Source organism: Chelonia mydas, chromosome 9 (assembly GCF_015237465.2).
Source record: "Chelonia mydas isolate rCheMyd1 chromosome 9, rCheMyd1.pri.v2, whole genome shotgun sequence".
NCBI classification, from domain to species: domain Eukaryota; kingdom Metazoa; phylum Chordata; order Testudines; family Cheloniidae; genus Chelonia; species Chelonia mydas.
The window spans coordinates 26,396,462-26,411,721 of NC_057855.1; positions in this window are offsets into that span (position 1 = coordinate 26,396,462).

Sequence of the window (15,260 nt, forward strand, 5' to 3'; positions counted from 1 at the left end):
TTCTACGATCCCTATTTCAGCATTAGAAATTCTCTACATACATTATGCATCCCTCCCCCGACCCTTTTATGGACAACATGTCTATTTTTTATTGATAGTCAGTGCAATGATGATAAATTTGGGCCCTCAAACAAACTATGCAAGATGTTTAAAAAAGGGTCCTTTGACCCAACACACAGGCTCCTGTTTACTGTAACAAATTGGCATTCATTTTGCCGCACATAAGCCTATTGGTATAAATAAGTTAGGTCCCACTTTTTTGCAATATTGTTCCTGAGTACTAAAAACTCTTTGGTAATTCTTTTATTCATGTGTAGTGTTACTAAGGGTTGTTTAAAAGCTACTGCATTCCATCCCATTGGGAATGAGGGTAAAGTAATTTCTATATATGTATTTGCAGCTTGTTTAGGACTTCGGGATCTTCCAGTTGGGGAAAGGCACTTCATAAAAATGAGATTTTATCGGGCCTAATTTTAAAAATAAAGTAAAATTTCACCCCTTTCCTACTCAGGCAGAACTCTCATGGACTCTAATGGGAGTTTTGCCCAAGTCAAGATGTAACAGGAACTGGATAAGGACCTTAGGATTTGGCCCATTATTATTAATGCCCTGTAGGATATTAGAGAAAGATATTAAAAGAAGAAAAGTTAAAATACATGCAACTTTGAAAACAAAATGGGAGTTACCTTCCTTCTAAGTTCTAGTCTCCACGTTCAGTGGTGGATATGACATGAAGCTGGGCTCAATATAAAAATAACTGGATGAATTTCTATGGGTTGTGTTAGACAGGACGTCATACTAGATGATTTAATGGCCCCTTCAAGAATTGTTAGCAGGATGGAGCTGGCAATATTTGGTATGTTCACAACTCAGCACCTAGAAAAAATAACAAAGATTATTAACTTTAGAGATAATCTTGCCTGTCCCCTTATATTCTACTTATCTGGAGCATTTAGTAAATAAACCAAAACATTTTAAAAAAAATTTTCAAAATGTATCTGGAGACTGACTCATAAGTGCCTTGATAATGTAGCTCTATTAGAGACACAGAAGAGTTGGCAGTATTAAAGTATATGCTACAAGATGTCATACCTTAGCGTTACAAGGTGAGGTAGCACTGACAGTCTGTATTGTGAATTTCCCATGTTCAATTCCATCAGATACTAAACTTTATTTTAAAGCAGTTTTTTAAATTTGTATTTTATTTTCTTTACTGCTAACACATCACTCAGCGCAGAAAAATGGCCTTACACATGAACATGCTACTCTTCAGTAAAGTACTCAAAATATCTGCAATGTACCAATTAAGTCAGAGGAATGGGATTATGAAAAGTGAAAGTATAAAAATAAAAATAATAATAATTATCTTTTAGCCAAGCAGTTTTGATATCCTAACTTTCTGAAGTGCTCTTTCCTTACCATGTCTGCTACTATCCAAAATACTTGACAGATGCCCTTCTTATTTAAAGAAGCCAGAAACAGTGTTATTGTTGATACCATGTACTTTACCAAACACGGATACTGCATTGTTATTACAACTCAGCCTTATCAAGCTGATAAAAACTTTGTTTGCACTATACTGAATACTGATTTTAAACAGATATGAAGCCTGAGCACTTGGGCCTTTTACCATTCAGACATTCTAGACCTAAAATTTGGTGCCGGTCACTAGTATATAGTAGTGATACATTCAGAATATCATCTTATCGACAGTAGATATCTTGTTACACAGCATATTATGTTCAGTTAGATACCATTTAGATTTTAAGTGTTCAATTTGCTTGACAAAATCTGTCTAGATGAGCTATCAGCTAATTCTTTGAAGATCTGTGCCAAATTTTCATCTCTCTCTCTCTCTCTCTCACACACACACACACTGGCTCATGAGCTGCATGCAGCTCTTTTACAGTTAAAGTGCAGCTCCCATAGCCCCCCATGCACCCTCCCCCAGTCTCCGCTGCAAGACTGGAGCTCAGGGCGTCTTCCCTGTGGCAGGGTGATGGAACTAGGGGCTTTTGCCCTGCATGGAGGGGTATCTAAGGGCGTTAGCCCAGCCGGGGGCCATCAGGGCAGAAGCCCCGCACCCCAGCAGGCGCTGACCCATGGGGCAGGTTGTGCATGTCTTGCGGATCTCAAACTTCTGAAGATTATTGCATGCGGCTTGGAGGGTCAGTAAGTTTGGCCACTCCTGATTTAGTATATTCTGTAGGCATCTACACCATTTTGTTTTGTGAGCATCTTTCGTTTGTAAGACTGTCCTATACCTTCCCTGTTGTCTTTTTGCCTCCATCTTGGACTAAAATTCCAAGGGGTATTGACACAAAGTGAACAATGCTGAGCAATGAAGTGTTGTTACCATGGAATGACTTTGCCCTGGCAATACAATGGGTATGCTAAAGAGTATGGGCAAAGCTGCAAGACCAGTTTTTCCAGTCCAGATGGACAATAACCAAGCAGCAGATCACCTGGTAAAGGCTTTGAGGCTGACCAGGAAAGTCACATGGCAGAGGGAACTAAAAGATATAAAAGGAGAAGGAGCACTCTTGGTAGCAGGCTAACCATCCAGAACAAGAAGGCAAGACTGGGCATGAGGAAAGAAAGAAGAGAGGAGGGTCTTGGGAGCCTGAAAAAACAGTGATTAAATCCCAAAGAACACTTAATAGTGGTGAGGAGACTGAGGAGGGGTTAGTGTGCAGTTTTTATCTTCCATGGGTAAGTCACTTGTGATTTGTCTATGTGTAAAGTGTGTTTGTGTTAGAAATCTCTCTGCAAAGTCTTTGTGTGTTACTTGCTCCAACTATCACATGTTCCTGAAGGGCTAAACTATAATCCAGAGAACCTGCAAATGTGGAAGGCTGGGGAGGCTGCATGATCAGGGCAGCCAGGTCCCATGCCCTAGAAGTGATACCAGCCAGGGAATCTACAATGCAGGACTGAGCCTGAGAGGTCAGAGCCTGTACCTGCACATTAAGCACACAGGATCCAGTGCTGGAATCGAAATACAGCCACCTGGTGAGTAGCCAGCAGGGGGAGTTCAACTAGGATTATGACCAATGCATTTTATTCTATTTTTACTGCGCCTTCTTCTATTTCCTAAATAGAGTGCCATGAGTTTTTATCCTTGTGGAATCTCTTCTTGTCTGGTTTTAATCATAAAGTCAGCAAGCACTTTCTTGCCAAAGTTGGAAGTGTTCTGGCCACTGTATAAATGCCAAAGCTCATCTATTGTTTTCTTCACTTATATGTGTCTCTAGCTGAGCACACACAAATATTTCTGGATTAATAATAAATTAGCTTCAGTTGAAATAATAATTTTACATAATTTGCTCACTCAGAAAAGAGGGCAGTGTTCTGGTTTCAGACACTGTTTTCCACCTCTATATCTTAAAAATGACAGTTAGAGTTGATTAGTCTATAAAGTACATTAATACCTTTGGGTACTTTTTAAAAATGTATGTAATATGTGTTAGAAAAGCGACCAACAGAATTACTTTTCATCAGCAGTTCAATAATAGTCCATCATAATGGCATGGTGATAGCGTCCTATGCCGATACAAAAAGAGCAAGGCATGGATTTTTCAAAGTCTCTTACACATAAATCAGGAAAGTCTAGGAGAACTGCAGATCCAGGACGCTTACTCTGGGGAAGGTAGTGTTAAATTGACCCTGTAAAACATTAAGGAGTAGAGTTGGCAAGTCCAGGAGGAAATTCCCCTGCTGCTCCCCCCCCCAGTTAAGCATTTAAATGGGCCTCAAGGAAGGGGATATATTATGATCATCTTCAACATTAATACCTGACGTTTATTCATTTATTTTCAAAGTGCTTTACAAACAATAATTAATGCTCATAAAATTCTTGAAACACTGTTAGATATTATGAGCCCATTACAAGAGCTAGTCGAATAGCAGAACATCTCATTCACAAGTATTTTTGCAAGTAAAACCCTTAAGTTCAGTTGTTATGAATGTTGCAATCATATTAGTCAGTCATGACAATTTGCACTTTTGCCAAGTATCCATGAAAATATTCATCAAATTTAATTTGTCTAAAACTTAGTATCATATATGCATTTTTTTTATTTGTGGTTCAGTATGTGTCTTTTTAAAGAGCAGTACCATTCTTATGTAACTTGGACAATCGACCACAAAACACAAACAACAGCGGGCCAGATTGTGACCTCTCCTGCGCACAAGTGCAGGGAAATAAAAGGGATGTAAAACACCAACTTACTCCCTTGTGTCTATCTGCCATTCTGTGTGCTGTGCAGAGCTACTATGTTTCTCCCCACATGCACATGGCCAGGAAGGAGCAGAACCTTGACACCAGCCCCTCAGCAGGCCTCACAGCGTAGTAAACCTGTCATAATTTACTGGGGGTAATTTAATAACTAATGGTTGAACCAGCTGTACCCATTTTACAGATGGAGAGTTTGGCTGAAAGGGCAGATTCTGTCCTCAAGTGCAAATTGATAGTTCTTCTTTGTGCTGATGGCAGAATTTGGACCAATTCAAAAAAAGCACATAATCATGCAAATCCCATTGACTTCAGTGACTATTCACCTGCTTCAAGTTAGGCACATGCTTAGTGACCTTGCTGAGTCAGGCCCCTTCTTGATTTGTTCATGGCTATGAATGGAGCCAGCGTCAGTAATGTCAGAGGAACCTTAAGTCCACCTCCTAGTGCATATGCTTTAGGACACAGGCATTAATCACACCACCACATGCTATTCTTTCCACTAATTTGACAAAGAATATGCTTATTGTAAAAGTGTTTTTAACATAAAACAATACCCAGATATTTGAGTGGATAACTTCAGAAAGGTGTTTTTTATTTCAGAGATCACATACTGAGTTGTTACAAAATATTAAAAGGCTGCTTTGGGCTTTAAGTATAAGTTGTCAAAGCCCGAGGCAATATGGACACCAACTCCAAAAATCCAGTAAATTGAATGTATCCCTCCCATTGGCTGTAAGGTTCCTGCTGCATTGATAAAGCATTTCCTGGACTATAGTTGTTACTCTTGTCAGTTATTCAGAGGAAGTGCTACCTCAAGAAAAGTCAGTTGAGCACAACAAGAACTAATGGCTCAACTAGTTCAAAACACACCTTGGAACTTTCAACCCAACAAAATCGATGCCAAATCTTTTAAGAAAAAGAGGACTTGTGGCACCTTAGAGACTAACCAATTTATTTGAGCATGAGCTTTCGTGAGCTACAGCTCACTTCATCGGGTCGAAAGCTTATGCTCAAATAAATTGGTTAGTCTCTAAGGTGCCACAAGTCCTCCTTTTCTTTTTGAGAATACAGACTAACACGGCTGCTACTCTGAAACAAATCTTTTAAGCTTTGTCTTTAACATTCCTGTTAAAGATTCCTAAATTCCTACTATCTGAGAAAGTTCTAGCAGGCATACTAGAACTGCTCTGAGGAAAGTATGCAAGCCGCATTCTCCTTTTTGGATAGGTGGTTCTTAAGGCACCTGATTTAGGAATGAATATTTTTCATACCTCCATTTCTATGCTTGCACAACTCTAGGTGGCACTGTGCCAGAACAGTCATTTATACATAAGGTAGAAGGCTTTGCATACTTTTCTGGCCCACAGCTGAAGAATGTTCTTATAAACAAAACTAATACAAATCGTACTTTCTCCTCCATCTTTCTTCCTTGTAGCCATCTAAAGAGAGTTACAATTCAACCAGGTTCCTGAGAAAACATACAATATATGTCTACAAAACAATGAGGAAATCACAGCTGCAAACACAGTGGTAGCGTAATAAAGTTTAGTATTGGATTTGTGAACCCAATACAGTACACTGGATGGGTTAAACTAGGTTTTTGCTTGATATTAGACAACTCATGCCAAATTCCATGACTGTTAAAAATGGAAGACTATTTGCACAATGACACGCTTCTGTCCATGAGAAGATATTTTCATTTACTGAAGAATGAGGAGGCAGAGCTTTAATTTTTGGCAAAGCAGCGATTAACCACTTGAGAAACACAGAAGTGTTTGTCCAGAAGTCAGCTAGCACTTCGAATGGATGGGACTATTGCAAAATAAATAAAAAGACACTGGGTGAAATGATACTTGACCTTGTGATATTTTTACATTAGGTTCTCAGTGAAGACGGGGAAAGGGAGAGGAAAGAGTGCAAAGAATCTCTTCTAGTCAGTGTCCCTGCAGAAACTGGGCACAGATTTAAAATTGTGCGTGAGTCATGTGAAAGCAATAGGTACAATATTACAAAATGTTAATTTGATAGATTTTTAAAACTACATATTCTGTAACACATGTGCCTACAAGAAAGCAGCATCAAAAACTGAATACCAAGTTTTCAGAGTTCTGACGTCACGTACAGAATTCACCAGTAAGCAATTAACGCTCTTTGCGGGTCCATTTTGTATTTATAACTGAACAAATTTTCACTTAATTCTACATTTCAGTGTTTCACCAAAGTTAAAAGACAAAGTTTCAAACATTACAGGCAGAGTATAATTGCACACTTAAGTTGATACACATACACACCACTCAAACCAGAGATGCCAGATGAACTGCTGAGTTAAGTTGCTGTGCATGCCCCAATACCGCAGCAGGGTGGAATTCAAACCCTACTTCTTTTTGCTAGTTATGTTTTAATATTAGCTGTAGCTAACAGAGTTTAAAGCAGTATAGAGCAGTCCTACTGAATAGTTATTCTATTGCAGGAGGAATCCGTGTATCATAGTTTATAGGTTCATAGCTGAAAATAGGATATTGTGGTTTAACCCAAATATTTAGACTTTACTTAAGCTTACTATTATTACAGGCTTGAAATAAAGTCTTGTAATGTTATGACTGGAACCATATTTATATTTCCAGAAATTTTTAGACTCATCCATGCAAATAGCTCCCAGAGCATAGTTACTTTACAAACTAATATGTACAGGAAGTCTCATTGATAAGGATATATTCCTCATTTAGCTTTTATGAGGATAAATTCACCAGTGCGTTTGCAATATATTTCTAATGTGTTGCCTCTTCCAACCCAGATTACTCGTGTCTAGCCCCTTTAATGACTGCCTGTATCTTAAGTAAACATCTCAATTCCTAACTTTTCATTGCTTTAAATTACACCATTAATCCTATTAGACCTAGATCTTGACCTATCTTGAAATTGTTATTTTGTGTTATGAAATGTCCTCCGAACACATGCATTTAAAAAAATCTATGTTGCTCTTTCCAAGAACTTAAATAGCTAACATCTATCAAAATCCTGAACAACCAAAATTCTCACAGAAATCAAGAGAAGTTTTGGGTGTACAAACAAACCGAATGAGATCCCCATCTCTATTCATTTTACTTGACAGAGGATGTCGGGGGGGGGGGGGGGGAATTGCAAGTTTGCCATTACCAACTACCATTAACAACTTTGAAGCTTAGCACATACCTCATGATCATCTACTGTTGACCAAAAGACCTGAGTCAGATTTTTAATTTCCTATGAATAGTTTAGAATTGTTTTTGGTATTTGTCAAGTATTTCACATTAGGGTAATTTTATATTCCTGTCAAAGACAAAAGGTATTTAATCTAAATTGCTGTATTTTGAGATATGATTCATATTTTTACATTAGCAGAATTTAATTTTTCTTCTTTTGCATTTGCAGGGTATAATTTAAAAGCACTGTATATACATATTCTACTCAAGGAATAATTGTTATCCTAGATTTCAACAGTCATGTTACTTGAGATTCAAAAGTAATTTCTTCAAATACTATTTCATAGGGAGGTAAGTCTTGAGAATTATGCATCCCCTCCACAATAAATAATAAATAACAAACATGATTTTCAGATGTGCTAAGGACAAGCAGTTCAAATTTACTTCTGTGGAGCTGTAGGTGTTCAGTGTTCTGAAAATCAGACTAATTCATCCCAGTCTAGAAACACCTAATTGGTCTAAGACAGTGGTTCCCAAACTTGTTTCACCGCTTGAGCAGGGAAAGCCCCTGGCGAGCCGGGCCAGTTTGTTTACCTGCCGTGTCCGCAGGTTTGGCCGATCGCGGCTCCCAGTGGCCACGGTTCGCTGCTCCAGGCCAATGGGAGCTGCTGGAAGCAGTGCGGGCCAAGGGACGTACTGGCTGCCGCTTCCAGCAGCTCCCATTGGCCTGGAGCAGCGAACTTTGGCCACTGGGAGCAGCGATTGGCCAAACCTGCGGACACGGCAGGTAAACAAACCAGCCCGGCCCCCCAGAGGCTTTCCCTGCACAAGCGGCAGAACAAGTTTGGGAACCATTGGTCTAAGAAATACTTACATTGGATCATGCCACCTGTAGGCAGTGATGTGGCAATAAAGTAATGTTTCTTGGCAAACACAGTCACACACAAGAACATTTAAGCTGTGCAACAGCACATAGGATTTGACTTCACTCAAGTACTTCGATAATTTAACAATGAAGAACTCCCATTTGAATTCCCTGCCAAATGGCTCTCATTCATACTTTTCTCTCTCAGGCTATGTCTACACTACAGCTTATGTCGGCATAACTTATGTCGCTCAGTGGTGTGCATAACCCCCTCTGATAGACATCAGTTACACTGACATACGCGCTCGTGTGCACAACACTGTGTAGACAGGAGAGCTTCTTTTATGATGTTGATGGGAGAGCTCCCGTTGGCATTGACCGTCTTCACCAGATGCACTGCAGTGGCACAGTGGCATCAATACAACAGCACCACGGCACATGTAGACATACTCAGAGAGACATACTCAGAGAGAGAGAGAGAGAGATGACATTATAATAAAAACATTAAATCAAGGAAAAAGGAAAATGAGAAAAACAGAAACTGTGCTTTTATCAAGGGCCACATAGTCAAACAGAACCAACCAAGACAGGAGATGGGTACAGGTTACAGAAGAGAAGTAGTACTGAGAGAAGCAGCATTCTTTTTATCATTACCAAACAAAGGCACGTAGAATGCTGTGCTTAAAATAATTATTCCTTCCTCAGAGGCCAAAATGCACTGCACCTGACTAAAACCTGAGTAATTAGATGTTATATGGGTGGAGGACAGCGATCGGCTTGGAGAGGCTAAATCCATCCCATCATCAGGAGATCAGTGTGTAAGCCTGCAGAGCAACCACCCTGGGGTTACTGGTCCAGCCTATTGGTGGAAATAGCAGCCACAGATCATTTACCCTACTCATGAGGCAAGTTAGATTCTGTGAACATAGATTCTGTGGTCCTTCTTCTAGCCTACGGTATCACTAGCCTATTCGGGAGCAAGTGTGGAGACCCCTTTCACAATGCACATGAAGTGCAGAGGTCCCACTGCATTGCCACTCAGTCAGCAGCCCGTTACCCTTCTCAGTCCCACCACAGGGTTTAAGTGTTGTGGGAGCCTGACACCAGCCTACCACCGCACCAAGATGATTTTGACTACAGCACATGCTCAGCCATGAGCCTACATAAGCATTTACAGCTCTGAAAATAGGCCCACTCCTCCTTCACACAGATATTTGTAAGTTTAAGCACCTTCTCATACCATAGTTACTGTGTAGAAAGAAACACAGTATAGACTCTTCCTCTGACCGTAACCTGACAGAAGGCTGAACTGTACTTACTGTTTCCACAGTGTGTTAGGGAACCTCAGAAGTGTCATAAAAATCAGGTGTAAACTGATGCTCCCTTGTGCTTACATGGGGAGAAAAACAAAGATATAGTCCTGCTATTTGCCAGCAGGACCTTGTCTTTTAAGGTAGAACACATTAAAATCTTAATGACTAAATCCAGCCCACCGTATTGGTGCAGAGCAATAGCATGTACATCCAACATCAGAGTCTGGTGATGAAAACTCCAGCCACCAGCAGAAAACTTTCCGCTGTCCCAATTATTTCTGAAGTTTTTTCACTATTTTGCTAAAATAATGTATTTCCACTGAGAGCCCGAACCACATCCTTGCTTCAGCTAATGGAACCACTGGCAACACAACTCTCTCTCTCGCTCTCAGACACACATACACACTCACATTGTGATTTGTGATAACTACAAACGTGTGCCATGTCTTTCGTGCATTTGCATTTATATGCCATTGCCACAGTTCCTGAGTTAACTGCCTTCATGATCTTTCTTAGGACATCCCCCTTAAGTCTTAGACAATGCTTAATTTGTAATGAAAGAGGTGCCAGGGTTCAAGCAATTAGGTGCTGGGGCTCAAGCTATTTTTTTTTACATTCATACTGATGCAACAAGCTGGGACTATGAATTACCAAGCCTAGAGGTGCCAGGGCTCAGCCCCTGCAATTCACCTCAGCAGATCTGACTTCATTTCAGCACTTGGGTTTTGTTCTCTCAGGGGCAATGACGGGGTTATTCAGTGACCAGCCAGCTCTCATAAAGCAAAGTACTACTTATTCAGAATAAAAACATGCCCGAGAAAACATATCTGAAAAGCAATAAACAGCTTATAGACATGCTTATAGATATCTTCTGCACAGAGACTCTGGCGGGTTTTAAAGTACTTCAGGTACTCTCACTAGGCTTGTCTCCGATCACAGACTCATGTCAGCTCTTGGATCGAGTGTCAGACCATTTCTACCAGGTCAGGGCTCTTACTTTATACAGTTGCAAGTCCTTTTACTTTTAGGCTGCCTGAACCAGGGGGCACAACTCCAGAAATATTGTTACCTGCATTGTTTCAGCATTGGAAATTTGCATTAATTACTCCCCCCCCACCCCCGACTTGAATTCCTGCAGGACACACCTGTGAGCTCATCCACTGAGCCAGGAATATAATCACTAAAAAGCCCATAAGATACATATAACATTTATAAAGGTGATGCAATACTCTTTGAATTTTTCATGTGTCCATAGCATTGGGTCACATCTCAATACAGTAGATTTTGAATATTCCATGTTTCCAAAGCCTCACAACTATCACAGGCATTTTACGCATTCATATTTGCTTCCGGATCATACTGAACTTTGATTTATATGCCGAGGAAGTTGAAAAGAACTCTGAAATTGTACCTTTCCTAATGAATTGTACTACGCTCTCTCAGACAGCACTGTGTGGTACTTGTTGACTTCTTAACAGTGACCACAGCAGTAAACATCTATTGAAGAAAAACTACAGGCAATTAGGTGCATGGAGATAGTATGTTAAATGTAACAGAAGTGTAAAGAATACTGGAAAAGCTTTCTGGTGTAGAATGGAGGGCTCTAGACGGGGTGGCTGTTTCTGTGCACTGAAGTTTGTTTGTTTTCTTAATTCCCAAAGCTGAAGCCACTTGAGGTTCCCCGTGGCCAATTTGAAAGCCCAGTTACTTGATTCTTTCATTATTGGAGTCTCAAAGTTTACAGAGAATAATAAATGTGTGAATATCACTATAGTGAGGTCAAGAAATAAAATAGGAAGAATTGTTCATATGTAATTTGTATATTTGACATATAAATATTAGTATTCATACAATATATCCACATACACAAATTATATGCAATATTCTAACAGCAAGAACTAAAGTTGATTTCATATCCTATATTTAACCACAGGAAATTCATTGTGTAAGATGCCATTAGCTCACAACATTAAGCAAGACTTTGTAGGCAAATGTAATATGATGGAGGAAGAATACTTTAAGTAACAACGAGGAATACATTTCTTTCTTTTTAAATTGAAGATGCATGAAGGCAACAGGTGGATCATAGAAAATAAGGAAAAAAATTATGGGCATCTCCGACTGATCCAAAAATCAGGAATAGTGAGTTGTCCTATGAAGGGATAAAAATACATATCAAGATTTTAAAAAGCAATTAGTGATTTTGTGTGCCTGACCTGAGACAACTTCCTATTCAAATAATTCCTCTTTAAAAGAGTTTCAAAGTGGGCACGCAGAAACTGAGGCACCCAAAATCAGCCATTTTTTAAAAAGCTCAGTCATGAGGTCCCTTTTCATTAAGCTCTTGAGAAAACATTCCTTGGTGTCAGCTCTGAAGGTATGCAGTCTAGCTAGATCTCAACCTTATTACTTTTGAATTCCAGACTGCCCAATACTTGAGAGTTTTTGAATTCTATAGCTCACAGTCACATTTTTGCAAGATGATTAAAACAATTTGGGAAGAGGGTGGGTGAAATTATTTCCTGTATTCAGCTCTCCTAGATAAAAGTACCAAATAAAATCTACCAAAAGAAACAGTACCAGTATTTCTTTCATCCACGTTTTAAAGCAACCATCTCTCCCTCTGGCACGCCAATCTGTCTGAGGTTTGTCTTCCTGGCTCTGTTTTCTAACTTGTCAACCCTGTTGCTCCGCGTTTTATTATCTTTAATAGCTAGGGTAATCAGTGTCTTGTGAACAGAAGCTGTATTTTCACAGCATGAATTTTTCATCTGATTTGAAGGAACTGTTATTCTTTTATCAACAGTGGACAACATTTTTAAATGTGTCAAACACACATATGCAGAAGTGACATTTTGGTAATAGTTGAATTAAACTCTTAACCAGTAACAATCTCCTTCACCGGTGTTCCTGAAGATCAAGAGAGCAGCTTCATCACTGAATCGGGATGCAGGAATACATCATAATTTTGGTGTACTGCACTGAGTGTTGCAATATTTGTTTCACATATTTGCTACAGTGAACCAAATCAATCTCTGGTGTAAAGCCATTTGAATCAGTGGTAAATCAGGGATGAATCTGCCTCATTAGCTATATTCTCTTCCTCCCCAACCCTCCCCTTGTGTCGAGAAAGATCATGATGAAACCCTAGAAATGCCAGTATTCTTTACTCTCTGCTCCTCAGGCTGCCTCTCAGGTTACCTACACAGTTGGTCAATTCTGTACTCAGCACCTTGCTTAAAACAAAGTGTGAGGAGCTTATATCATACTCATGGACTACACAAGAACTACATGCAAAGTCCCAAAGAATGAGATCAAAACCCATGTCCACGCTGGTTGTATGGAAAATAGAGGAAATTGAGCAAAGGAAGCCTTCTTTGATGTCTCTAACATTGGTTTCAAAGCTTCTCTTGGCATTGCCTGATTTCTTGTAGGAGATTCCACGTTCAGAACTATCCAGAAAACAGACTTAAAAACTGACACTGGAAAAACTCCAAAAGCCAGAATACTAAGAATGAAAAGAGTTTAAGGTGATACAGAGCACATTGAGGCACACTAGATCTCACATACACTTCTCCCCAATCATGCATTTTGTGCAGTTTTCCTATTCTAAAACCTGGGGGTTTTATTCCTTGAAAAAAGCAGCATTAAAAAGTTGGGTTTTCTCTAGATAGATGATATGAAGAATGGGGTTGCTGGGGAATACATGGATGTTTCTTTTCTTACTGCTTTTTGCAGCACAGATACTTCAAAAATGCAAAGTCTGAAAAAGGTTTAATGAGACCATGAATGGTCAACACCCCTTACAGAAAAGATAAAATCTTTAATAACACAGTGCCTCCAAGAGCAAATGGGCTGTTGATTTAACAGTGATCTGTACCTTGGCTTATCCTTTGAGGTCTCCCAACCAAGGCCCAACCAACCCCAACCCTGATTAGCTAGGAGATCTCACAAAATCACAGTCCACGGCTATAAATATTTAGAGTTATAGAGCCTTTACCTGCCATTTAACAACAATTTTGCCTCCTTTTAAAATGATCATATTACATCTTGTCTTAATGCTTCGGGTTTTTTATTGTGACTAACTTTTGTTGGCAACCAAGTGTTCAGCCTCTAACCCTAACTTAAACCCAAGTTAGTCTAAATCATTGAACACAATGGTAGTGTTACAATCCAAAAAGGGGGGAAATCTCTGTTATTCTGAAAGGAAAGGCAAAAAGAAGCAGCTTTCTCAGCAAAAGAAAAGCTGCAGAAGGAATAGTGGAGTAGTGAAGGGGTGCATCTAATAGATGCATAAAGGATCAGCTCAACATAGAGAACTTCGGAGTTGAGGCAGAAGGACCTTGTTCTGATGATTTGAAGAACTGCTATGAGTAAACATAATACTATTTGGTGTGTTTTTCATGAAGAAGTGTATAATTTAGTTGGCAGCTGTAATGACATTGATGCAAAATTCCATGTTTTTAAAATATTGTGGAAGTGTAAATGTAAGTTCAGACCTATTGGCACTTGGAAAGATTTAAGCATTGTAGAATACATCAGATGTTCTATGACTTTATGTATTTTAACGTATAGATACAAGAAGGGGGAGAGATTATGAACATTCATATAAAAATTCTCTCACCATTAGTCCAGTTTTATTTGTGGGGTATAATTCCTGATTTTTGTGAACTGCTTGGAAGAGAGGTTGGTTTGGATCACCCTTACACTTACACCCTTACACAGGCAATCCTTTTTGCAAGATATGTTATACTATAAACTTCTTTGAAGAACAGTTTAAAGGTCTCTGTTAGAGTTGCAGAAAGTTTCAAAATGAAACTGAAGGTCTGCATAACTGAGTAGAGATCAGTGGTTCCTGCTACCATGCATTGACATAGTTCGCTATTGGTAGGATTCGTCTTCCCCTCTTTATATTCATATACTATCGTGCAATTAACAAGAAAACATCCTGCTGTTAGACATCCTTCACAACTTGGATATAATCTTGAAGATCGGAGCCAAGACTTTCTCTGTCAAGAACTCTCAGGTTTGGAAAGCTCTTCTCATTTAGGTGTGTAAAACTCCATCAATGACATCCTTCTAGTGAAAACTTTTTTCATCCTTTTTTATGTCTGCATTTTGTGCACTTTTTTAAAAAAATTATGTTGGGTTTTGGGTTATGATGATTTTGTATACCAGTTCAAGCCCTTGATTTGATTGATGGACCTCTTTGGAAACATCCTGGTTTTCATTATACACTTTGTGCACCACTCAACTGAATTTGACAAGTAAAATATTTTTATGATGATGATGATGATGACAATGATGTGGATTTGGAAGGCCCATCTTTCAGCAACCATGGTAACCGTAACACTGCCATCAGGCATGAGTGACCCAAAGGAGAACCTGGTTTGAAGTGCTAGGATACCAGATTACTAGTGCTTATCCAACAGAAGAGAGAGAGCTTCCAAGAACATTGTTCCTGGAGCTGCATACATATAGCAGTATGCTACTCTGGGAATTAACAGCTCTATCTCTGGCATCTGCAGCCTATTTGCTATCATGATAAGAACAAGGAGAATGCACAATAGCGATCACTTCCATGTCACTATTAGGTTGGCTTCACCAACTGCTTGAGATGGTCTTTGTTCGAAGCTGAAGTCCATACTACTTCTGTCAGCATT